At 44.0% G+C, this 24,676-nt stretch overlaps 1 protein-coding gene across 5 annotated transcripts in view; it reads left to right on the forward strand.

The window, feature by feature from the left end:
• Lrrc8d (leucine rich repeat containing 8 VRAC subunit D) overlaps positions 1–24,676 on the forward strand; it is a 95,878-nt gene that overhangs the window by 6,353 nt on the left and 64,849 nt on the right. For 2 of the 5 annotated variants that reach the window (XM_048351939.1, XM_048351937.1), the window contains exon 2: positions 14,821–14,980. The exons of 1 other annotated variant lie outside the window; for it this stretch is intronic. The gene's annotated coding sequence lies outside the window, so the exon portion shown is untranslated. Of the gene's footprint in view, positions 1–12,213; positions 12,712–14,201; positions 14,565–14,820; positions 14,981–24,676 lie in introns of those variants that run through there. 2 more of the 5 variants (XM_048351938.1, XM_048351940.1) reach the window with 2 other exon arrangements.

Below are 24,676 nucleotides of genomic sequence, written 5' to 3' on the forward strand. Positions count from 1 at the left end.
ATATTCTCAGCCCTAAAAAATAATTTTTAAAATCTGAATTGTTTTGGTGTGTGACCCAGCTCTCTTTCTGTGTGCATGCATGTGTGTGTGTGTGTGTGTGTGTGTGTGTGCACAAGTGCATGTGTGCAAGCAGGGATTTGAACTCAGGGCATCACATTTCTGTTTGCCTTTTTGCTCGAGGCTGGCACTCATCACTTGAGCCATTCCTTCATTTTGGGCTTTTTTTTTTGCTGGTTAATTGGAAATAAGAGTCTCATAGACTTTCCTTCCTATCTGGGCTGGCTTTGAACTGAAACCCTCAGATGTCAGCCTCCTGAGTAACTAGGATTACAAGTGTGAGCCACTGGTGCTTGTCTTCTGGCTCTGGGTCCCCTCCCCCACAACAATGTTGATGACAGAAAAATGCCACAATAGTCCACATTAAACACCTCCTCCTAATTAGATCTGACTACAGTAACTACTGTTCAAAAATGTTATGTAAAGATATAGCCATTTGAATGCTATAACCAAGTTTTGCTGAATAAATACTGTAACATATGTAGTAGAAACAATTTCCTATGTTCCCCAAGTTAAAAACATGAATAAATACTGGTATTTTTCAGTCTTACTAATGTATTTGTTCTGCTCAAGTGTAATTTCAGTGGAGTGGATTCATTTGGTTAAATTCTGAACTATGAACAGGATTTTTTTTCCCATATTAGCTTCTAGCCAATACTAAAGTAGAGTTGGGAACTGGGTTAGTTACACAGCTTGCACAAAACACCCCCTTTCTGTACAGAGAGGGAGAGTGAGAGACTTCCTTCTTAGCTTGTCTTTGAAAATATTTTCCTGTTGCAAAACATTTACTCTCTTAGTTCTAAATTATTTTCCTTATTAATTATTTGTACCTGACAAATTCTGTGCTAAACAAAGTTTATAATTACATCTACAATTGCTGTGCTAATGAGAATGAGTGGGGAATGGAGGGAGACCTGGACTAGTTCTAGCCCCTGGGAAAATCTCAGGCAAATAGCAATCCAGGCCTAAAGTGGGCTTCATGTAAGATTTGTGGCATCTCTACGCAACCTCAGGGTAGGGGAAGGAATTGGAGGAGGTTGGAGTGGATGGGGCTGAAGTAGAAAATGGAGGCACTGTCTATAAAGAAGGTCTGTTTAGCAGCTGATTTTTGCCCTGTGGAAATGTGAGCCAGTTCTTATGATTTTTTTTTCACTGCAAGCCAGGGATCTGGATTATTATGTAAAATCTAATTTTAAAAGGTTGGCTAATTCAACATTTTAAATAAGAACTTCCTGTAGACTAAACAAAATAGCCTTGTGGGCTGAATACAGACTGTGAGCTTAGGCCTTTGAGATAGATAGCCCTTCAATGGCCAGATAAATGGAAGCATAGGATTTGACTAAAAACACAGAATACTTAAAAATCAGTTTAAGCTGTGCACCAGTGACTCATACTTGTAATCCTAGCTACTCAGGAGGCTGAGATCTGAGGATCATGGTTTGAAGCCAGCCAAGGCAGGAAAGTCTGTGAGACTCCTATTGCCAATTAACTGCCAGAAAACTGTAAGTGGTGCTGTTGCTCAAAGTGGTAGAGCACTAATCTTGAGCAAAACAATGCCCAAGCCCTAAGTTCAAATCCCAGGGCCAACCAAAAAAAAAATCAGTTTAAATGGAATTTACCCAAAACTTGGCATTGTTTTGTGCTCCCCCCACCCCCAACAAACAAAATAAAACAAACCCCCACATGTGCAATATTAACAAGTTTTGACCTTTAAACTTGGGATACTGCATCAAAAGCAATGTGTTTGAAGAGGCTGGCCCAGGGACCAGTAGGTTCAGGGGGAAATAGGTAAGAGTATGAGATTGGCATGAGGCAGGAAACAGTAGACCTGGGAAGGGAAGGGAAAAAAAATAGGCTCCTACTCCTCTCCTGATTTGGGTTTTTTTTGTTGTTGGTTTTTTTTTTTTTGGCCAGTCCTGGGGCTTGGACTCAGGGCCTGAGCACTGTCCCTGGCTTCCTTTTGCTCAAGGCTAGCACTCTGCCACTTGAGCCACAGCGCCACTTCTGGCCGTTTTCTGTATATGTGATGCTGGGGAATTGAACCCAGGGCCTCATGTATACGAGGCAAGCACTCTTGCCAGTAGGCCATATCCCCAGCCCTCCTCTCCTGATTTGGGGGCTGTGTAGAAGGGAGAAAGAGGACCTTTTATACAACAAAGGAAACTCATGAGTCAAGTTTACATTAACTCAGGTTCACAGTGTTGAACCAGCTAAGAGGGAGGGGCCATTCCTAAGTGCATTCCTGTGGGCTCTTGTCGTGGTCCTGCAGAAATGGAATTGGAATGAAAAGAAAAGGATTCTTCAGAAATGAGAATGTGGAAGGAGGATGGGGTCCACACAACAACCAGTCAATGGTAGCCACTAAGCCCAGAATGCTGAGAATCCTGAAGTGTAGCACAGAAGGAGTGCTGGGCAGCCCCTAGGATAAGGTGGCCTGGGACTGCAGCTTGTTTGCTGGGGGAAGGGCTGGTGGTCCTGGTCCCAGGTGTGATGTGGTGGCAGCCAGTCACCTCTGTTCTGTTGGATACATGGCTTGGAGAACTGTCCCAAGGGTTTTTACCTCCCTCCCCTGCTCAGGAAACAACCTCAGACCCGTGTTCTCCCCAGGTTTCTTCTCTTGTGCTCTAGTCTCATCTGCTGTGATGGAAGACCAAGTTTGGTTGAAGTGTAACTCATCCGTGTGCCCTTTGAGCATAGCAGCAGTATCTTGACTATCTACCAGTGGGGGCGTATGGTAGCCTGAGGATGGAATGTTTTTTCTTTCTCAGTCACCTCAAGTACCTGGTGCTTGGGTTCTGGGAATGGCAAAAGTGTTTTCTGTGGAAGAACTTTTTTGATTCATTGATAACTGTCAACACTGAAATGAACTGTATCTTTTCCAACAGGTATAAATACAAATATTTCAGTTGCGTTTAATATAAATGCATTTAATACCTTGCCCCACATTTGCTAGTTAGTTTAGTGTAGTATGGTTATCTCCCTCCCTCCCTCCCTTCCTCCCTCTCTCCCTTCCTCCCCCTCCCTCTCTCCTTTGCTTTTTGAACTCCCAGTTGACTCCTAGGCTGTCATGCTTCCAGTCCAGCACTTTGCTGGTTAACTGGAGTTGAAACTTCACGGATGAGCTTAACTGCTAGTACTGGATTCAGCTTGCGGTGCTCTGGACCTCAGCCTCACAAATAGTGAGGGGTCTTTTCCCCCCCAGTCATGGAAACCAGCATTGTGGTACTGCAAGAATAGGTGAGGGTTTCCTTTCACTGCTGCTGGGAAGAAGAAAATGCTTTAAATCCCACTGCTTGGACTTCCGGGACTATAGTCCATAGATGAAGTGTTTAGAAGATCCTATGAGGAAGTAAAACTTGCTCATAATCTTTGTACCAGCATTATGGATTAAAAAGTTGTACAGGGAGTCTTTTACTTTCTCATAAAGCATAGTTAAAAAAAAAAAAAAAAGAAGCCCAGTTCTAGTGACTGTCTGGAAATGGTTAGAGGAAAAGCTATGGGGTACGCCCTGTGTGCCAGCCATGGTTTGGAGCACTTGGTGTCTGTATTAGCTCATTTACTCGGAACAGTCCTGGTTTGTAGTAGAGGAAACCAAAGCTGGCTCTCCCATCACTGCGAACCTCCTAAGTAATTCAAGGTCACATCGTTTGAATGGCCCTTAAAGTGGCAGAGCTGTCTGCGACTTGAACCCAAACTTCTGCAACAATCACAGGTTGGCTTGAGGGATTTCTTGTGCTTTCCATGTCACTTTGTCTTGAAGTTAGCATCTGAGTGTGAGTGAAAGTTGCATACCTTCTTTCCTATCTCCTCTGATGGATAACCAGATGACACCTTGGTGACAGTCTCCATCTTGGATCACTTGGAATGCTGTCCTAAGATACTGCACCAACTTGGTGTACAACCATAGTTGAACCCTCATGGTTGTGGCAGCATTTATCCATGGGTGCTAGAATTGATTTCCAGAGCACAAACCTTGCCTTTTCTTTACCTTTGCCTTCACAAGTAAATTTGGTGAACTTAGAAGAGCATTGTTGGAATTGACTTCTACAGTTGATACGAGGCTGTGGGCTTGATGTTTATCCAACTTGAGTTCTGGTCCCATCATCTCCCTTCTAGCCTGGTGAGATCTTGGGTTTCTTTTTTTTTTTAATTTTAAGTTTTTATTATCAAACGGAATTACAGAGAGGTTACAGTTTCATACATTAGGCATTGGATACATTTCTTGTACTGTTTGTTACCTCGTCCCTCATTCCTCCTCCCCCCTCCCCCGATCTTGGGTTTCTTAAGTCTTAGGGTTCATCTCCTGTACACGGGGTGGGGGGGGATAATAATCACAATAATCACGACTATATAATTGCCTTGATGAAAAAGAGTTATTATTACATTATTATTGATTTGTGTGTACTAGTACTGGGGCTTAAACTCAGGTCCTAGGCACTGCCCCTTAGCTTTTTCACTCAAGCCTTGCACTGTGCTCTACCACTTGGACCACAGCTCCACTTACAGACTTTCAAAGGTTATTTGGAGATAGGGATCTTCTAGATTTATTTTGACGAAGCTAGCTTTGAACTACAATCTTCAGATTTCAGCCTCCTGAGTAGCTGGGTTTATAGGCGCGAGCCACCAGTGCCTGGTGAAGCTATTACATATAATAATTTTTTTGTTAAAAACAGAAGGCACATGTATTAGGCACTGAGCTGACAAAATGTCCTTTGTGAGTCTTGGAATGCATTTCCACGGGTGGGTGGGGAAGGTCTATGAACTCCATTCTTTCCTCTGCTTACCTGAGTATTACAGCTTCCACCATGGTGTGGGTGTGAACTCCATTTCTGGCCTCAACTCTTTTTTTTTTCCTTGTTTTTCCCCCCTCCTACTTTGGGCTGGCCTCCAGTCTCCTGACAAAGTGCTGTTTGTTGTGAGGGTGAAGCAGGCAGTTCTCTGGGCAGACCCTGGCTGCAGGCAGTCCCTGCAGTTCAAAGGGAAAAGCCTGCCTGGAGTGGGAGGGGACACCGGCTTTTTCCTTAGAATTTCATGCACTGATTTTTGAAGGAGGGGAGGGAAAGAAAGAGATGGGTTCTTAATAGAAATCTTATAAAAATGTCCTTCCTAGCAGAACAAAATTGAGTAAGGAGAAAGGGCCTTAAGAAGTCACTGTTTATTACTTTGAGAGCAAATCCATTTTTTGTGGGAGGAAACAAACACATTTTAAGCATTTACTCTACAGTACACTCTAGTTGAAAGTTAATTACAAATAGTAATAACAGCTTTCATGTTAGTTCATTTTAATTGGTGTTCACTCATGTACCATATCAAAGGTTAGAGCATTGTGTTAAATTGTCCAACATCACAGTGCTAGTTAGCATCAAGCAGAACTGGGCTTTGAACGTAAGTCACTGCTTAGCCACAATGTGAAAGACAAGCCAGGCCTGTTACAATTCTAGCTAACTCAAAAGACTGAGGCATAAGGATCACAGTTCAAGGCCATCCTAGGCAGAAAATAATCTATGAGTCTCTCATCTCTAATTAATCACCAAAAAGATGGAAGTTTAGGTGTGGCTCAAGTGGTAGAGTACCAGCTTTGAGTGAAAAAGCTAAGGGATAGTGCCCATGCTCTGAGTTCAAGCCCTTGTATCAGCAAAACAGAAAGAGGGGAGGAAGAGAGAGAGAGAGAGAGAGAGATTGAGGCACAGAGAGAGAGGTGAGTAGATATAGCTCTGCTTTGTTAGGATGTTTGGCATGTGGCACAGTTCAGTGCAGTCCAGCATCTGGTGTGGGCTATGTTCTACGCTTGCATGAACCATATTTTTGGTCACATTCTCAGAAAGGAGAGATTGATTTTGACTACAAAGACCATAGATAGCTAGTTGCTAGTGGTTCATGTTATCTAGGAGGCTGAGATCTGAGGATTGTGGTTCAAAGCCAGCCTGGGCAATGCTATGAAAATCTTATCTCCAATTAACAACCAAAAAAAGCTGAAATGGAGCTATGTCTCAAGTGGTAGAATGCTAACCTTAATCAAAAAAGATAAGGGACAGTGCCCAGGCCCCGAGTTCAAACCCCAGTACTGATACACACACACACACACACACACACACACACTCACAAGAGACCAGAAATACTGAGCAGAGCCTTGAGTGAAGAGCAAGATGGTGACAGGAAGAAGAAAAGCAACACTGGAGCAGTAAAGTGCAGACACAAAAGGAGATAATGCTTTTGTGGAATGGTGGTGTCATACTGTGGGTGGGGAGGAGGGGGATGGAGGCCAGAGGAGAAGTTTGGGGGCAGATTTCAGAGGGCCTGGAATGGCCTGCTAAGGAATGCCTTTGAACTGAGTATTCATGAGGAGGTTCTTGACCTCAGTGATTAGGGTGTATTGTGAGAAAGCCATAGGGTTCATGCAACAGGGGTTCCTACAGTGGCATTCCCAGCATGGCCTCTGTCCCTCTGGTTTCACAGACAGACTGGATACCAGACCACAATGCTGGGTCCTGCAGGATGTGGTGATGGAGGGTCTCTAAGGACATTAGAAATCTAGTAGGAGAGTCTGGACTCAGGCTGTCATTGTATGCAGTGTGTGTGTGTGTGTGTGTAGGTACTAGGCCTTGAATTCAGAGCCAGGGCACACTCCTTAGCTGTTTTATTTTAAATGATTATTATAAAGGTGATGTACAGAGGGTTACAGTTATATAAGTCAGTTAATGAGTACATTTCTTTTTGGACAATGTCACCCCTTCCCTTGCTGTCCCTTAGCTTTTTCGCTCAAGGTTGATATTACCATTTGAGCCACACCTTCACTTCTGGATATTTTTGTTGGTTAAATGGAGATGAGAGTCTCAAAGACCTCAGATCTCAGCCTCCTTAGTGGCTAGGACACAGGAGTGAGCCACCCCTCCCCATGCGTTGTATGGAGGACTTCTAAACCAGGAGAGGAGATCGGTCGGCAAGCCTTGGAAAAGGTCTGTCTATTCGGATTTTATGGTTTGCTTTTTATTCCCTGTAATTGATGGAAGTTTTTTATTCCCTGTAATTGATGGAAGTTTTTCACATGTGATTTCTCTTTCCTTCATAGAGTGTAGAATGGCTGTGGTTATTGTGCTGTCTTTCTTCTTTGTTTACTTAGGAGAAAATGGAAGATGCAGGGCTTATTGACTGTCATCTTTGAAACACCCAGACCATGAGCTGTGGAGTATGCTGCCTGGAGTTTTAATCCTGGTTGGCCACTGGCTAGGCATGAGACCATGGCTTAACTGTGTAAGACACAGAGAGAACAGAATTAATCTGCTAGGGTTAGTGGTGAGGATAATTTATGTGAAATGCAGTAGAAGAGTTTCTTGTACATATTTAACACTCAAATGTAGCTACTGCTGCCATCACTGCTGTAACTGTACCCTACCAAAATTCCTTTCCAGTTTTCCATAGATTGAAAGTTTGATCTTTAAAATGACTGGACAAATTGCTGTTGAGAGGAATATGGGTGCCTGGGGCAGCTTGAATTAGTGTCCTATCTTTCTTTTCCGGCCTTAATGTTTTCTAGCAACATGCTTTTGTCCCAGAAAGAAATGAGCCAGTGGCTCACGCCTGTAATCCCAGCTACTCAGGAGGCTGAGGTCTGAGGATTGAGGTTCAGAATCAGCTCAGACAGGAAAGTCTGTGAGATCACACTCTTATCTCCAGTTAACATCTGGCTGGTGCTTACTTACTGGGGTGCACATTTCCTGGGACCCAGCTTGCAAGCAGAGGCTACTTCAGTCAAATGTTGATGATTTCTCTCGCTACTGACTGCTAATAAAGTATAATTTTTGCTGGGAACATAAACAGTTCTACCAAGGGAGAAGCTAGTTCTCAACATTAAAGAAATTAGAAATTATAATTTGTGCTTAAGAAAATAATGTTAGTCCAAGTTTTAGCTATCTTTCCTCCCTCTTTCAGCTGTTCGTTACTCTGCCATGCATTTGCAAACCATTCTCATGACCTGTGTGTGTGTGTGTGTGTGTGGCATATTTATCACGAGGCCAGATTGTACATACACGACTGTCATTGTATCTCCTCAGTTCAGCCTTTGAAGCCCTTGTCTGAGTTTTGCTAACCAAGTCTTCATTTCTTTTCTTGAAAGAGATAGTATTTTCCACTGACCTTTACTGACAGTATATGGAATGATTGGATTATAATTTGTGAAATTCAGATCTTAAGATACTAAAGTTTTAAACATACTCAATTTGCCTTTTTTATTTTTAAAATCACTGCTGGGGCTTGAACTCAGGGCCTGGGCTTTTTTGCTCAAGGCTAGTGCTCTACCACTTTAGCCACAGTTGTACTTTTGGCTTTTTTGGTGGTTAATTAGAGATGAGAGTTTGACAGACTTTGCTGTCAGTTGGCTGTGAATCTCAATCCTCAGATCTCAGCCTCTTGAGAAGCTAGGATTACAGTGTGAGCCACCATTGCCTTGCCCAGTTTGCTTTTTATTAGCTCAGTTTTAGCACTTCAATGTAGAGGTGGTTACTTTTGGAGATCCACTGCCCTTTGTGCAAATTAAAGAGAGCACAAAAATAGAGGCCTTCTTATTTATTTATTTATTTTTTAATTTTTGCCAGTCCTGGGCCTTGGATTCAGGGCCTGAGCACTGTCCCTGGCTTCTTTTGCTCAAGGCTAGCACTCTGCCACTTGAGCCATAGCGCCACTTCTGACCATTTTCTATATATGCGGTGCTGGGGAATCGAACCCAGGCCTTCATGTGTATGAGGCAAGCACTCTACCACTAGGCCATATTCCCAGCCCCGGCCTTCTCATTATTCTTCGTTTCTCTGGAAATCTAACTTAGTTCATTGGCTTGTCATCATTTATCCTTTCCACACCTCCTGAATTAATGTCATGTGCAAATTTGATTACAACGGTGTGAAAATTTTCTGGGTTACTTTTTTTTTTTTTTTTTTTTTTTGCCAGTCCTGGGCCTTGGACTCAGGGCCTGAGCACTGTCCCTGGCTTCTTTTTGCTCAAGGCTTCTTTTTGCTCAAGGCTAGCACTCTGCCACTTGAGCCACAGCACCGCTTCTGGCCGTTTTCCATATATGTGGTACTGGGGAATTGAACCCAGGGCTTCATGTATATGAGGCAGGCTCTCTTGCCACTAGGCCATATTCCCAGCCCATTCTGAGTTACTTTTGAATACAGACTTAATACTTTTCCTAGTGGCTTTTTTCTTCCTCTGGCTGCTAAATGTATCTAGTGATTTTTTTTTTTTCTAGCCTGAGTAACTGCCATGTGGTTCTTCTCCTAGCCACAGAGTTTCAGTTGACTTAGCCATCCTGAGTTCACAGAACACTGTATCAACTGCTTTACAAGATCAAAGTACATGGCATTCATTTCATTCTTTCTGCTCCTAATCCAGTAGTTTACTAGCCAGGCCGTCTTATGGCCTGGAAAGCTAGGATTCTGGTCAAGGTAAGGGATCAGCCAGGCTCCTTGGCTTTTTCATTCTGCATGCACCTTTCTATTCTGTTATTCATTCATTCAGCAGCTGACCTCCAGATTTCTTTCTAGAGTCTCTGTGACCGGTAGTCACATTGTGAATACCAACAGGAAAATCTCTGAGCCTTTTACCCTACTTGTTTCCTTTGCTGTATCTGTGGCACCCTATTAACTTTCTCACTGGGGAGAACAAATCACATACTGGTTGTTAAAAACTAGGCAGTGTGGGGCTGGGAATGTGGCTTAGCCGTGGAGTGCTTGCCTAGCATGCATGAAGCCCTGAGTTTGATTCCTCAGCACCACAGAAAAAACCAGAAGTGGTGCTGTGGCTTAAGTGGTAGAGTGCTAGCTTTGAGCAAAAGGAAGCCAGGGACAGTGCTCAGGCCCAGAGTTCAAGCCCCAGGACTGGCAACAAACAAACAAAACACTCGGCAGTATGTGGAGTTGGAGGCATGGCTAGAGGGCTGGCCAATGAGTGAAAGTGGCTGCAAGTACTGAGTTCTAGTCCTGGTCTGAGACCCAGAAAAAAAAGCAAAGTAGACAGTATGGCTACCGTGGGGTTTACTGGCAGTGACTTTGGGCAAATCACTTAACATCTCTGTGTCTGTTTTCTTATTGGTAATGTGTAATCTCCAGGATTGTTGTCAGCAGTAAATAAACGAATTCCTGAAAAAGTGATAAGCATTTCTTGATCTACTGGTAATTTTTCCCCCCCTCAGGACCTAGTTTGCTTTATCAAACAAAGCTTCCACTTGAGCCAGCTCTACTTCCAGCTTTTTGGTGGTTTATTGGAGATAACAGTTTCATGGACTTTTCTGTCCAGGGTAGCTTTGAACCTCGACCCTCAGATCTCCGTCTCCTAAGAGATAGGATTACAGGTGTAAGCCTCTAGTGCCTGGAATCTTACTCTTCTTTGTTGTGCTCACAAAATTAGCCAGTGGGGTTCGCCTTACATACATATTTTCATACTAACTGGAGAATGAAAAGAAGAACTTAGAAGACATATATTGAGATTTTGTGTATCATACATAGTTCAACCAGAAGATCTCATTTCAAAAAATAATATTCAGTTTTAGTCCATGAGCATATTGAACTTTATAGGTTATATCTACTTACACTGTCATGTCTTAAAATCAGTTGGCCAGTTCCAAAGTAAAGTTTTATATTTACCCATTTGTGGCTGAGCAAGAAGATGGCATGATATATCTGAAAGAACATTACAAGATGTGTTTTATTTCAGAACTGGGGTTTGAATTAACCTGGACATTGTCCCTTAGCTTTATTGCTCAAGGCTGGTACTCTACCACTTGGGCCACAGCTCCACTTTTTTTGGGTGTTTAATTGGAAATAAGAATCTCATAGACTCTTCTGCCCAGGCTGGCTTTGAACTATGATCCTCAGAATCTCAGCCTCCAGAACAGCTAAGATTACAGGTGTGAGCCACTAATGACTGGCACAAGATGTGTTCTAAAAGTGAAAAAAAAAATGTTTGGAGTAAAAGATATGTAGCACAACTAATAAATCCATAGCCAGAATGCAGCCACTCAGTTCTGCCTAGAAGGAGGAACAACAGACCCAGGGTGAGTTTGAGCTCCATGACCCACAGCTTTGAGAAAATCAGTTCACATCTGTGTCTCCCTTTTGCTGCAAGGGTCTGCTAATGACTCCCCCCTGCTGGTTCTGGAGCTCAGGGCCCCCGGGGCCATGGGTGCCCTACAGAACTAGTAGTTCTTTACAAGGTGAGTTGGTTCTTGAGCTGTGTTTGGAAGCTAAGGATGCAGAAGGCTGTGCTGCTGCATTGTGGCTGGCTCTTCCAAGTCAGGTCCCAGCACCTCAGAGTGGTGCTTTGCTTTGTTGTTTGCTTAAACCCAGAACATTCTGCCCTCAAGGAAGCATCTTGCAGGCAGATGTTTGGAAAAGGTGATTTGCAGCCCCTCTGGAATGCTACTCTCTGGCTCCTTGAAGATGGCCCAGTACCCCTCTGTGCAGAAATGCCTGTTATTTCTGAGAAAGTCTTCCTTGAATGCCATAGACCAGGTTTTGTAGAAGCTATGACCTTCCCAGAAAATCAGGGTGTGTGTGTGTGGTACTGCAGGCAGGGTGAACTGCAGTAAAGGCAAAGACAGAATCTTTAGGAACCTAATGGCTTGTCATGTCTCTTTGTCTTGTTTGCAAAACTTACTCTGTAATAGTCACCAGTAGTCTTGGTTGGATTCGAACCAAGATCCTCAGATCTCAGCCTCCTGAATAGCTAGGATTACAGGTATGAGCCTCTGGCACCTGGCAAATAGTACTCATTCTGATGAATAAGCATCTCAGTTACAGGGAGCCTAACAGGGAATGGGGTTACAATTAACCCTAAACCCTATGTAGGGATGGGGCAGAGGGAGTATCGTTCCCTTTGTGTCTGTATTTTGTTACCTATTAAACAATACAAACTGTATCGTGAAGTTTTCACTCAGCATAGTACTAGGACAAAATAGCCATAATTTAATATTGTCTGCTTTTACATTGCTGGTTGCTGATTGAATTTTCTAGAGCTAGGAGAGGTGGGTTCCCCCGCCCCGCCCCCATAACATGGAGTTCATTTCACTTAGCATCATCTTATACATTCATAGGGGGTGTTTTTTGTTTTTTAATACAGCCTAATCTCCATTTCCCAAAGATGGCTAAGTAATTTAAACACATTTCTTTTGCTTCCTTTCCCCATCCTCAAATATCAGCTTTTTTTTTTTCTTTAGGTTCTTTTTCATCTAAGGTCTTTATCTGGCCTGGATGAGTGGTCCAGCTGGGATTACTGAGCCACCACTGGTTTCTTTGGTGAGATGGGTAGGAGGCAGTGTATCTTGATAAGTTTTTTCCCCTTGGATTGGCCTTGAACCTCCTAAGTTTCTGGGATTTCCTGGCTTTCCTAAGATTTTTTTTTTAATTTTTATTTTTTTCATAGATTGTCCTTCTGGACTCAAAGTTATAATGAGTAACAGAAATGAAGGCAGGGATACCAAAAAGATAGTTCTAAATGGAATTGTGCCTTTAGAATGTGGTAATTATTGACAGGGCTTTTCAAATGAGAAGTTTTGAACTAGATGCCTTCCTTTGAGTCTCTGTCATACTGGGTACTTTGTGGGGAAGAAGTAGTCACTGTTTGTGAAGAAGTGTTGTCAAGACAGAAGAAATGGACGGGTCCAAGGTAAGAAAGCCAGGGACTGAGAGAAGGTAGCAGGTGGACAGAATAGGATCTAAAACAATGATAAGACCCTTCAGGAAGTTATTAGTAATAAGTCTTCATTGGTCTGAGCCTTTGAAAAAGAGAAATGCATGTCACTGATTGGTGTGGCTGCTCCTTCTAGCCTGATTCATGTGGTCCCTCTTTCTGCTCAGCTCTTGCCATACTTGAAGGCGTTGCCCTGGCAGTGTGTGCTCCAAGTCTGGCCTGTTTTGCTCGAGGGGGTGTTCTGTGAAAGGTGGGCAGGGTGAGGTCATGTCACTCACTTTGTCTACAAGTGTCTGCAGGTATTCCCATTGCCTACACCCCCTAATCACCTTCTAATAGGTGCTGTTTCTTAGCCTCTCTGGAGGCTAGTAGCTACATGTTACTGCTACTGAACACAGATTCAATAATGAAGCAAATGGAAATGGAAACTGGGAAATCACCAGCATTTTCAGAAAGGTTGAGGCCATGCATTTGGTATTGTGAACAGTATCTGCCTTCTTTAAAGAGCCCCATTAGAGAATAATGAATTCAGTGAATACATAGCAGCGATTGACTTTGTACCTTGGCATTGGAGTGGCTATCCCTGGAACCTCTTGAACTTTTGCCACCAAGTAATTCTGAAAAAGCTGACAGAGCCAGTGATAGATAATAGAAAGAGCACTGTGTCCCCATCACAGTACTGGAGGAATAGGTGGGTGAAGAACCCAGCTAGCCCATAAACACAAAACACCGGTAGCTTATGATGAAGGATGGTTCTGAGATGAAGAAATGAATCCCAGGCGGCCTTGGGCTTGACTTTTCCCCTTGGAACTCACTATTGTTTTAGGAATTTAGCACTTGGAGGAAATGGTACAGATTTTCTACTTTGCAAAGACTAGTATCCTAACTTTCCACTGGATCACATTTTAGCTAAGACATTTGGACAGCTGCTTAGCTTCTCTGACCCTGTTTCCTTGTTTGCAAATATGGGAACAGGATTTTTAACAAGTCTGTTGGGAAATGTTAAAGTATATGAGATTAAAATGATATGCTTTCTAGCACTAAGCAGGAGTTGCGCTCATGCCTCAGTTTCTTCCTACTTAAGTCAACATTAGCTTTTTGTGTAGAATAGTCAGTATATTCCCTGGTCCTGGCTGTTTGTAGAAGATGGTCCTGTTGGTGCCTGTTACCTGACAGATTCCGGTGCCAGGACAGGCAGCTTACAAATGCAATTCTGGAATCGGCCCACATACCCACCAGATCACAGTCTTAAAGTGCATGTTTACTTTTTCTTTTTTAACACGATTTTGAGGTTCAACTTAAGTCAGAATTCCACAAAAATGAACGTGATCCGAGAACTTTGATTAGTGCACACAGAAATGCACTCGTCTTCCTCCATACCCCCCCCCCCAACCCCCCATGTACCTTCAAGATTGTGCTTGGTAGGCTTGGTAGGAGATTGGAGAGGGGGCTGGTGTATGGTGGGAACCTAAGAGGAACCCAGAAAACGGTAAAGTTCCTTGGTGTGTCTATGCCCCACCCCCCAGTTCGTGACAGTTCTGCCTGCAGCAGCTGCGAGCTCGCTTGCTTTCCCCTTGAGTCAGCCAGGCACAAGACAAGTCATTTCCCATCCTGGAGTGGATGTGGGGATGTGGCTGCTAACTTAGCCATTTGCATAATTCCTGCCTCCGCTCCCCTTGGAAGTCTGTCTTTTCCCTACACCTTCGCCCGAGGGGATTCCTTCCTGGGGGCTTGGGTGGAGGGTGGAGAGGGGAGGAGCCGAGGGGAAGGAAGGCTGACCTCAGGGTCCCCAGAGGAAGCGAGGAAGCGCGTGTTCCCCACAGATGAAGGTACCGCCGGGAACCCGCTAGCGGCCAGCGGCAGCCAGCAGGGGACAGGGAGGCGGGCGGAGTGGCCGCCCGGGTGGGTGCTGGCTGGGGAGGCAATCGGCGGCTCGGGTGGAGGTCGGGATCGGTGCCTGCCCCGGAGGTGGTCAGGTTGTGCAAGTTGGGACCCTAGTCAGCCCAGCGGGGCCTCGGGGCTGCTCCGCGCCCCTCCAATGCGGCCAACCCGGGGTTGTCGCCCCTCTCCCCCGTGTTCCAACAGGAAGTGCACGGCCGCCCGCCCCGCGCCGGTCCAGGTCCCGGGATGGAGGAGTGAAGTCGCTGCGGTTCCAGCCTCGGAGCGGAGCCGCCGTGAGCCGCTGCCCGCCGCCGCCCCGAGTGTCCCAGCGTGCCCTGAGGACGCGGGAGGCCGCCTGGTCCAGGTGCGCGGGTGGCTGGGGTGGGCAGTGGATGGGGCCCGGCTCCGGCCGGGCCGGGCGGGGCCGGGCCAGGCTGGAGGCTTGGCCCTTCTCTCCCTCCCCGGCGGTCAGCTGCTGCCGTCCCCAGGCCCAGCCGGCCGCCCAGGTGCTTGGGGGCTCTGCTGGGGGAGACAGCGCCCAGCCACTGGGGCCTGTCCGCATCTGTTCTCCTCCCTGTCTACCCCCTCTCTCCTCCTCCCCCCAGTTCTGCCTGGACCTCTTTGTTCCTCACTCTTTGGGCTAGGGCTGGGTTGTCCACATAAAGGTCCTGGTGGGGGGGGGGGTTGAGAGAATGGGGTGTGAGAGCAGTGTGAATGGTAGGTGAAGTGGACGGGGTGCCCTTGCCTGGCTCTTCGATCACAAATTAGGGATGCAGACACACAGTAAAATTGGGGACCACAGGTGCCCCGCTTTGAGTGCGGTGGTGCTTAGTCTGGTGTCTGTCTGACCTGTTAACTGGGTTTTCATGGTGTTTGCAAAGTATGGGCCAGGCATGTCAGTTTGTGAAGTTCTGTTTGCCACTAAAAAAAAAAAAAAAATGGAGAGTGACTTTTCTCAACTCCAGCGGGTAGATGGTCATTTCATAGCCAGGTCTTGTTCCATCTTGGATGCTAGTAGAACAAAATGATAGCAAAAGTTTGGCTGATACTATAGACTTTTTTTTGTTTTGTTTTTGTTTCTGATCCCTGGCTGCACTGCTCTCTGCAGGCTAAGTCTTACTGACTTCTCCCCAGGTACAGGCCTGGCCTTTGTTTATCTGCTTGGTGAAAGGCCAGTGTTGGGGAGAGGGTGACACAAAGGAGGCGGGATGGTTCCAGATGGTTCTATGGGGACCAGTGTTTGGGCAGTGTGCATTTCTTCCTCTCTCTTTGGAGCAAGCAGCCTGAGCAGTGACCAGAGAAGAAAGGTCTTTTTCTGTACTGACTCCACTCCTTTACCTGATGGGGCGACTGTGATTGGTTTTCTAATGAGGTGTATTTACTACGTGATTAGTTTTGCTTTGAAAGGAAAATCTTTCCTACTCAGGAAGGCTGATAAATTTTTCTTTCTTTCTTTCTTTCTTTCTTTTTTTTTTTTTTTGCCAGTCCTGGGCCTTGGACTCAGGGCCTGAGCACTGTCCCTAGCTTCTTTTTGCTCAAGGCTAGCACTCTGCCACAACACCACTTCTGGCCATTTTCTATATATGTGGTGCTGGGGAATTGAACCCAGGGCTTCCAACCACTCTTGCCACTAGGCCATATTCCCAGCCCCGGAAGGCTGATAAATTTCTTACCACCCCTCCTTCCTTTTGGTATTAACTGTACGAGTTTGAGTGCTAAGATTCCATTGTCCCAGTAGTGCTTTAGAACTTTAATTTCTTAAAATGTAGGGGCTTTGAGCTCTTTGATAATATTAGTAATTGGTGTAATTATGTTAAAAAAGTGGCCAAAGTGTTCTGTAAAACTGACAAATTCACTTTATCCTTCCTAGGTAGGTAGATGCGGATTTAAGTTTGCATTTAATTGAGATGTCTGTGATTCTCTTGCCCAAAACATCACAAAAATGGAAACCAGTCATCTTATTTTAAATCTCTTTACTCTTTCTCTCCATCTCCCCTCCTCTTCCCTCCCTTTTCCCTCTCTTGCTCCTTTATTCCCTTCCTCTCTCCTTCACCTTTCTATGCTAAGCAAGCACTCTACGCTAACATCTATGTTCAGCCCCCAGGAGAGAATCCTACAAGACCTCTGGAGCCATAGTATCTTGTATCTGTTTTTATGTGCATATATACATCTTGTCCTGATTTATTAATTTGCTTTAGGACTGTCTTCAGCATCTGTCACTCCACTCTAAGGTCTAGTATAGTGACCCTCCAAAGCTGTGCCCTATTTACCAACAGGCACAACAGTGCCTGCCTCTAAATTGCCCTTTTGTTTTTATAGACCACATTCTCTGCATCTTGTTTCTATTTAGTAGGTATCAACATGGGATTCATGTACTTCAGTTTGTGAAGACGGGTAACTAAGGCTGGTATGATGTGACTTGTCAAAGGCCAAATTAGTAAATGGAGATGCCCCATTTATGGCCCTCTATTTTTCTGGAAAGTAGCTGCCTAAGGAAGACAGCAGTGTCCATTCTGAAAGAGAGCCTGCCAGCAGGCTTGAATGCCCCCCTGCTAGGTGTTTGCCCAGACCTCTCCAGGAAGACTTGGCCTAGAGCTCACTTGTATGGTTTATTTTTTAATTTTTGTTGTGTGTGTGTGTGTGTTCACTCTTCTGTGTCTATAGACTTAGCTGTGTTTGCATGAACACGCGTTAGCGTCTATCAAAATTCTAATAGCATATTTTAAATTACAGGTATTTTTTGTCATGGCTTAGGGAGCATGTATCTTTTCAAGGGGTCAGATTAGCATACACTAACTTTTTTCTTTTTTAAATTTTTACTTTTTATTTTTTGTTCATGTGGTACTGAAGGAATGGAACCCAGGGCCTTGTGCATGCTAGGCAAGTATTCTACCACCAAACCATATTCCCAGCCCATTTTAGTATAACAACAAAACTTCTAGGAAGTTTATGTCTCAGGAAATAGGTTAGTTAATCCTCCTGTATATGTATCTCCCTATTACTCCCTCCTCGAATTTCTGTGAATTATTTTCCTTTCCCTCCCAGGTAAGGATAACCAATTACAGAAAAGCATGATTGCATAATAAATATGAAACATAATGAATTTAAAACATCCCCTGCATGGAAATTTCTGTATTCTTATCTTTTGTAATGCTTAAAGTTGAGGCCCTCTCTATGGATTTAACATTGCATCTAGAAGAGTGTAAATTAAAATTTGGGATATAATTTTACTGGGAAATACTAGAATGCTTATTTTCTCTCCAATAACCAGAGTGTTATTAACAGTCTATGAATATGCTCCCTTATAATTCCATGTCAGAATGTTAGGGGGAAGAGAAGGTAGGAAAGGAGGGAAAGAGAAAATATGGGTGCTCTTTCTTTTATGAAAGAAGAATGAAATGATACATGTATTTTTCCTAGTACACAGAACATTGCCATTTTTGTCTGTGCTGTGTGTTACAATGGCTTCTAATGTAGCCATTGTCTTTTTCCAATGAGAGGCTAAAGCAAAAGGGTAAACTAGCTTTAATGTGAAATGCCAAGGAGAAGTGATTGGCCATGAGAGGGCCAGGAGTGGAGATAAATGTGAGACAAATAAAACTGGTCTTCTTGATCAGAAATTGTAAAGCATTTGTTCTCAACTCTCACCAGCAGGGAAACTTGTGTAATGCCAAAAGATATGAGGTATCTGACTTATTTATGATCATTTTTATCTTTGTTGGTTCCAAATATTTTGTGACAAAGGTGCTTAATGTCATTCAGCTAGATAAATAATATGATGTGTGTGTGTGTGTATGTGTATGCGTGAATGTGTGCTGATACTAGGGCTTGAACTCAGGGCTTGGGTACTGTCTCCTGTCTTTTTCACTCAAGGCTGGTGCTCTACCACTTGAGCCTCAGCTCTCCTTCTGGCTTGTTGGTGGTTAATTAGCCATAAGAGTCTCATTGACTTTCCTGCCCAGGCTGACTTTGAACCACAATCCTCAGACTCCCGAGTAGCTAGGATTACAGGCATGAGCCACTAATGCTGGCTGGCCTTAGTCTCTTGTATGTTTGTATAGAACTCAGGCAGGGGTTCTGTAAACAAATCTCTCTCTGTCCCCTCTTTATTTTATTCAAGGAGGGTAATAATCTTGTTTTATGTATAAAACAACAACACCCGAAAAATGAAGGTAAGCAGAGATTATAAAGAGTTCTAAGTCACAGAGTCCAAGTCCAGACTCAGATCTAGCTTTGTGCAAACCTCAACCTTGAGACATTTCCTTCCTGTTTCTCCTGCTTCCCTCTGTCAACATAACTGGAAAGAAGTAAGGTTTATCCAGGTACTATGGCTCACCCCTGTAATCCTGGCTACTCAGGAGGCTATGACTCAAGGATCTTGGTCAAAGCCAGCCCAGACACAAATCTGAGAAACTCCTGTCTCTAGTTAACCAACCAAAGTACTGCAAGTGGAAATATGGCTCAGATGGTAGAGTGCCAGTCATGAGCAGAAAAGTTAGGCAAGAGTTCAAGGCCCAGAATTCAAGCCCCAGTACCAGCTCCTCACTCCGCTCCCCTCCCCCACCCGAAAAAAAAAAAAAAAACACCAAACAACCCAAACACAAAAGTAATCACAGTTTGTGTAGTCTTTTCTACCTTTTCAGTAAAGGTTAAGTTAAGCATATGTGGATATTGGGGGAAAAGGGGCATGAAAGAATCAACAGATGTATGTAAATAGTTCTGCCTTTCATGTAATATATACATATTTACTTTTTGATAAGGCACCTGGGGGTATGGATTTATTGGTTTTCATGGGAGTCTCTTGTGATGAGTGTTGCATCTAGCAATATTGCTGGATATCAGCATATATAAGTATGTTGCACAGGTTGGTCATGAGGTTTTTATCTTCACCAATACAGCTTAACGATTTCTTTTTATGAACAAATTTCCTGGCTGCTACCCACTGGACAGATGTTAATTGAACCTCATAGTTTAATTTTGCCTTTCTCTGATTACTGTTGAGGTTGAGAACTCTTCATTGATCTAATTTCCCTTTTCCCATGGATTGTCTTTTTGGACCTTTACTGTTTTCTGTTGAGTCTCTTTCTACCCTTTTTCTTGTAAGAAGTTCCTTGGAGGAATTCTTATGGAGTTCCTTGTATATTTTGTAAATTAACCCTTTGTTGTTTTTCACTCAAGGCTGACACACTACCACCCCAGCCACACCTCCACTTGTGACTTTCTGCTGATTAATTGTACTATAAGAGACTCAGGGACTTTCCTGCTAGGGCTTGCTTCGAAATCCCTCTCCTCAGATCTCAGTCTCTTGAATTACTAAGATTACAACATGAGCCACCAGTGCCTGGCTTACAGTTTTGGTTTTTGTTATTAGCAGTGGTGCCTCCTGTTCATACATGGCAGTCCTCTCTGTGGGGCAGTGGGCTCACTTCGAAGGCTCCTCTTTCATCTTGGATGCTCTACACGTGTTTCTGTATTTATGATGTGTAATCCTGGTCTGTTGGTGAGTGAATGCTTTACGAAGTGTGACAGCGGAGTACATAGGTACATACTCTTGAACGTGTATTAATTCTTGATGTCTATTATTAGGGAAACGTCATTAGTTTCAGCTTAGTTTGTTTCAGGTCTACTTCAGTGCAGTCTGTTCTTAGCTTCATTCTTCCTTGAGACACCACTTGTTTTACTGAAGTGAGCACATACTTAGCACCTGTGAAAAATGCAGTGTATGTTACAGGAGTTTTTATTATAAATTGATATGACTGTGGGAAACAAATAGTGGTCCTACAATAGGTATCACATGATAAGATGTGAACATAAGCTGAAGATGCTACCCCATATAGATGATAGTATTTAGCTTTATTTTTCTTTTGTGTCAGTCTTATTTTTTTCTTTCATTTTGTGCCATACTGGGGCTTGAACTCAGGTCCTGGGCATCTCCCTTAGCTTTTTTGCTCAAGGCTGGAGCTCTAAAACGTGAGCCACGGCTTCATGTCTGGCTTTTGGGTGGGCAACTGGATATAAGAGTCTCACAGATTTTCTTGTTCAGGCTGAACCATGGTCCTCAGATTACAGCCTTGTGAGTAGCTAGGATTACAGCCATGAGCTACTGGCGCTTTTGTGTTGGTCTTAAGATGCCTTATAGCTATAAGAAGAAACAATTGTAGTCTTCAGTTAACTATGGAGATCAACTAAGCTTGCCCGAAGTCTGTTAAAATTATACCAGAATGTTCTGGAATCTAAAACCTGCATAACCAGATGAAAATGTCTATAATCTTAGAATTCTTTTCCTTATGTGCTAAAGAGGGTTTATTGGGGTTGGGAATTTAGCTCAATAGAAGAGCACTTGCCTGGCAAGTGCAAGGCCCTGAGTTTGGTCCCTAGCTTGGGGGGGGGGCGGGGCAGGGGGACAACAACCCAGGGTTTATTAGGTATTCACCTGAGTTTGTAACAGTTGCATGTAGTGACCTGGCTGAACTTCCACACTTCTTTCAGGCCCTTCTTAGTGTGATGTTTTCTGTTGCTTGTTCAGAGGCCTGTTGGCTCCCTTCACCAGCTGTTGGTTCACCTGTCCTGACGACCTTTCCTGGCTCGGTTATTCTGGTGGATTTGACAGCCAAGCTGCTTGGTCCATTCGGCAGACATTTGCTGAGCTTCAGCTATGAGTGTGTGTTCCCTCGTCTGTCCCCCTCTGCCCTCCTGGGCTCCATTCGTGTTATAGTGTGAAAATCACAAGGTGCCTGACCTCAGCTCATGGACACAGGCCTTCACTGCAACTCGAGAGTTAGAAATACATTGGGATAAATAATGGAGAGTATGGAACAAAGGCAAGAATAATTTGTTCTTTTTGAGGGAAGAATTCCTGAAGGAGGTGATTTGGGTGCTGGATGTGGAAGGGATGAGGAAAACGCATTCTAGATGGGAGATGGAATATAGGTTCAGTGTGGGGCAGAGGAAAGGTGTGTCCAACAGGCGGGACTTCTGCCCCTGGACTCCATCCTGATTGCACTGTGGCGTCATCACAGGTGGAACAAGGGCTCCAATCTCTGCCTTATGTGGAAAGAAGTCCAGGATCAACTGTAATCTGGGCAGAGATAAGGAGGACCCAGCTGAAGTAATGATGCTGAGCCCAGAATGGTGAGAATGGATTAGAGGAACATTTAGGAGAGAGCCTAGAGTTCTTCATTCAGATGAGGGAGAGAATGGGAGAGCTGGAAGAGGAAGAAGGATAGCTGAGTTTTCTGATAGGAAAATCATTGCTTAAAGTTATCTTTAGTAAGGTTGTAAAACAAAGGAGGAACAAATTTGGAGAGAGAATAATTAGTTCATCTTGCAGTGAACCCTAGGGTGTTGTGAGGGCATTGAGAAGTGCAGGCCTGGAGAGAATGCAGGATATGTATTAGGGAGTATTAGAACTGATTGTTTTAGCCAAGAATGTAGTTGAGATCTTAACAGACATGCCCAAATGATCAGAGCCTGAGCACACAAAGAGAAGCTAGGAAGAATTAGGAAAATCTGAAAACAGAAAAGGTTTTATACATATACATATGCACATAAACATAGGCATGTATTGTGTGTGTATATATGTATATAAATCTATATGCGTATAGGTACACATTTATTTTGTTTCCATATATTATGTCCTAAAATTCTACATCAGTGCTCCCTGAAAGCTCAGTCAAGAAACTTGGCAGCTAGTAAATAGGGAGCCATTGTTTTTTTTTTGGGGGGGGGGTCAGAGGACACAGGAAGGTCACTTAGCCAAAGAGACAATGGGAGAGTCTCTGGCTTCGGCAATCAGGCATTTACTTCATAGGTCAGAAGAGGTATAAAGTCTAAAGCTGGATTGTCACTGTAAGGCAAGTAGGAGAAAGGTTTATGAAGGATTATTTTTGTGTGAATGGATCATTTAGCTGAGAGTAGTGAACAGGAAGTGACTAAAAGCGGAAGAGGGAAGAACTCTTGGAGAGGCTCCAGAAGAGATAAGGGGCCAGGCACCCTCAAGGGAGCAGTCTTAGAATCTTAGAAGGGACTCAGGACACTCATTCTATTGGGGCAAATAGAAGAAAAGGGTAGACATGACTGCAGATGAATGTCCAGGGGAGGGGACAGATGGGGACAGTGTTCATTCTCGTTGGCTGGAGTATTGCCAGTAAGGGAGAAGAAGAGATCTGCTCTGAGTGAGGGGCCTTGAGCAGTGAGCTGGAAGTTCAGAGGAGTTTCCTTAGGAAAGGGACCTCCTGACTCAGGGTGAGCAAGAGCGGTACATTGTTCAGCAGAAGTTAGGCATTGGTGCTGGAGTTTTGTTTTTATCTTGGTGGATAGATAATGTACAGAGCATGGATGACCTTTGAGGCTAGAACACACAGGCCTTGCCTGAAATGTTTAGATAGTGACTGGAGGAAGCTTAAGGATCTGGGGAAGGAAAGAAAGGGAAGACAGAAGGAACAGTAGGTTGATGAGTAGGGAACTTGAGTTCTGGTTGTAGACATCTCTTAAGGCTTTTCAAGGCTTTCCTCATCTTTCTCCATCTTTCAGGTGGAGGTCTCCTATAGTTCTGAGGACTTCTGACAAACATTAAGTGTTCAGGATAGTAACACAAGCTGTTTCTCTTCTGTGGGGGTCTTCTGAGAGCGGGTCTTAGTCCAGGACCTTTGGGAGTTGACAACACAGACCAAGACAGCTGTCGGGTCACCGTGCCCATGTGTCTGCTTTCTGACTGCATGACAGTGGGAGGGCAGTCACAAGGTGGCATAAGGGATAGACAGGAGCAGGAAGCTGTGAAGAGACCTGCACAGGAAGAGGGAACTTTGCCCTATGTCCCTCTTGCTGGGGGTGTGTGTGTGTGCAGTTCTTGGCTGAATCACTGGTCATGGATGACTTGGTCATTCCTTAAGAGAAGGGATGGTTACTATGCATCTCTGTTGTTCCTTTCTGCGCTTTCTTCTCTCTCTCTGTCTCTGTGTGTGTGCGTGCGTGTGTGTGCGTGTGTGTGTGTGCGCGCGTGCGCGCGCGTGTGCGGGCTGGTACTGGTACTGATACTGGGCCTAGAACTCAGGGCCTCATGCTCTTGCTTGACTTGTTCAAGGTTGGTACTCTGCCACTTGAGCCATACCACCACTTCTGGCTTTTTGCTGGTTAAGTGGAGATAAGAATCTCAGGGACTTTTCTGCCCAGGCAGGTTTTGAACCATGATCCTCAGATCTCAGCTTCCTTGAGTAGGTAGGATTACAAGCATGAGCCACAAGCATCTGACTATATTTTCTTTTCACTGGGCTGCCCTCTTGTTAAAAGTGTGGCACCCAGATGAGACATGCTTGGAGAAGGTAAATATTACAGCCCTTACCTTTTTCCATCACCTTCTTTCCTGAACCTTGACTTCCTTAGCCATATAGAAGTCAGATTTCTCTTCTTGGTAGGTTTACTCCCAAATTATTTAACTGTCTATCTGTGCCTTCATTTAAGAACAGGGATAATACTTTAAAGCCCTTGGGGTGTGGCTGATATTAAAAGGTGAATCCAGGCCAGGTAAGTGGCTCCAGAGATTATTATAATAATTTAACAAGCCTAAGCAGGTGATAGGACACTCATTTTTAAATTAAGCCTAATCTTTCTCCAGGCTCTTAGAGATTTAAGAGAAATGTGAGCATTTCCTTTTATTCCCATTATGCTATTATACAATTTAGTGCTTAGAAAATTCTTTACAGGAAGAAATAGGGTGTTAGAGTTTTTATAAAACCCTGTACAAAATTCACCCTTTTAGCTTGATCCTGAGAGGGCTGTGCTCTCCCTGTTCCACCCTTCTCTAGTTACTTTCTGAGAAAACCTTAACTTCTCTCCACAACTAAATATTCTTCGAAGTGAAACATTGTTTAAACATTAAAACCATTTAAACTTGAAATTAAGACATAGTCTATAAATGTACCCTCATTTCCTGAGAAGCAACAGGAAGGATTTGCTTTCTCAAAATAAACATAAGGAGCCTGATTATGAACTCAGAACAGCAGAGATCAAAGATTCCAGCCTTACTTGACAATGGGAAATTGTCCTGTCATTTTTTGTAACC

This window comes from Perognathus longimembris, chromosome 7 (genome assembly GCF_023159225.1).
Source record: "Perognathus longimembris pacificus isolate PPM17 chromosome 7, ASM2315922v1, whole genome shotgun sequence".
NCBI classification, from domain to species: Eukaryota; Metazoa; Chordata; class Mammalia; order Rodentia; family Heteromyidae; genus Perognathus; species Perognathus longimembris.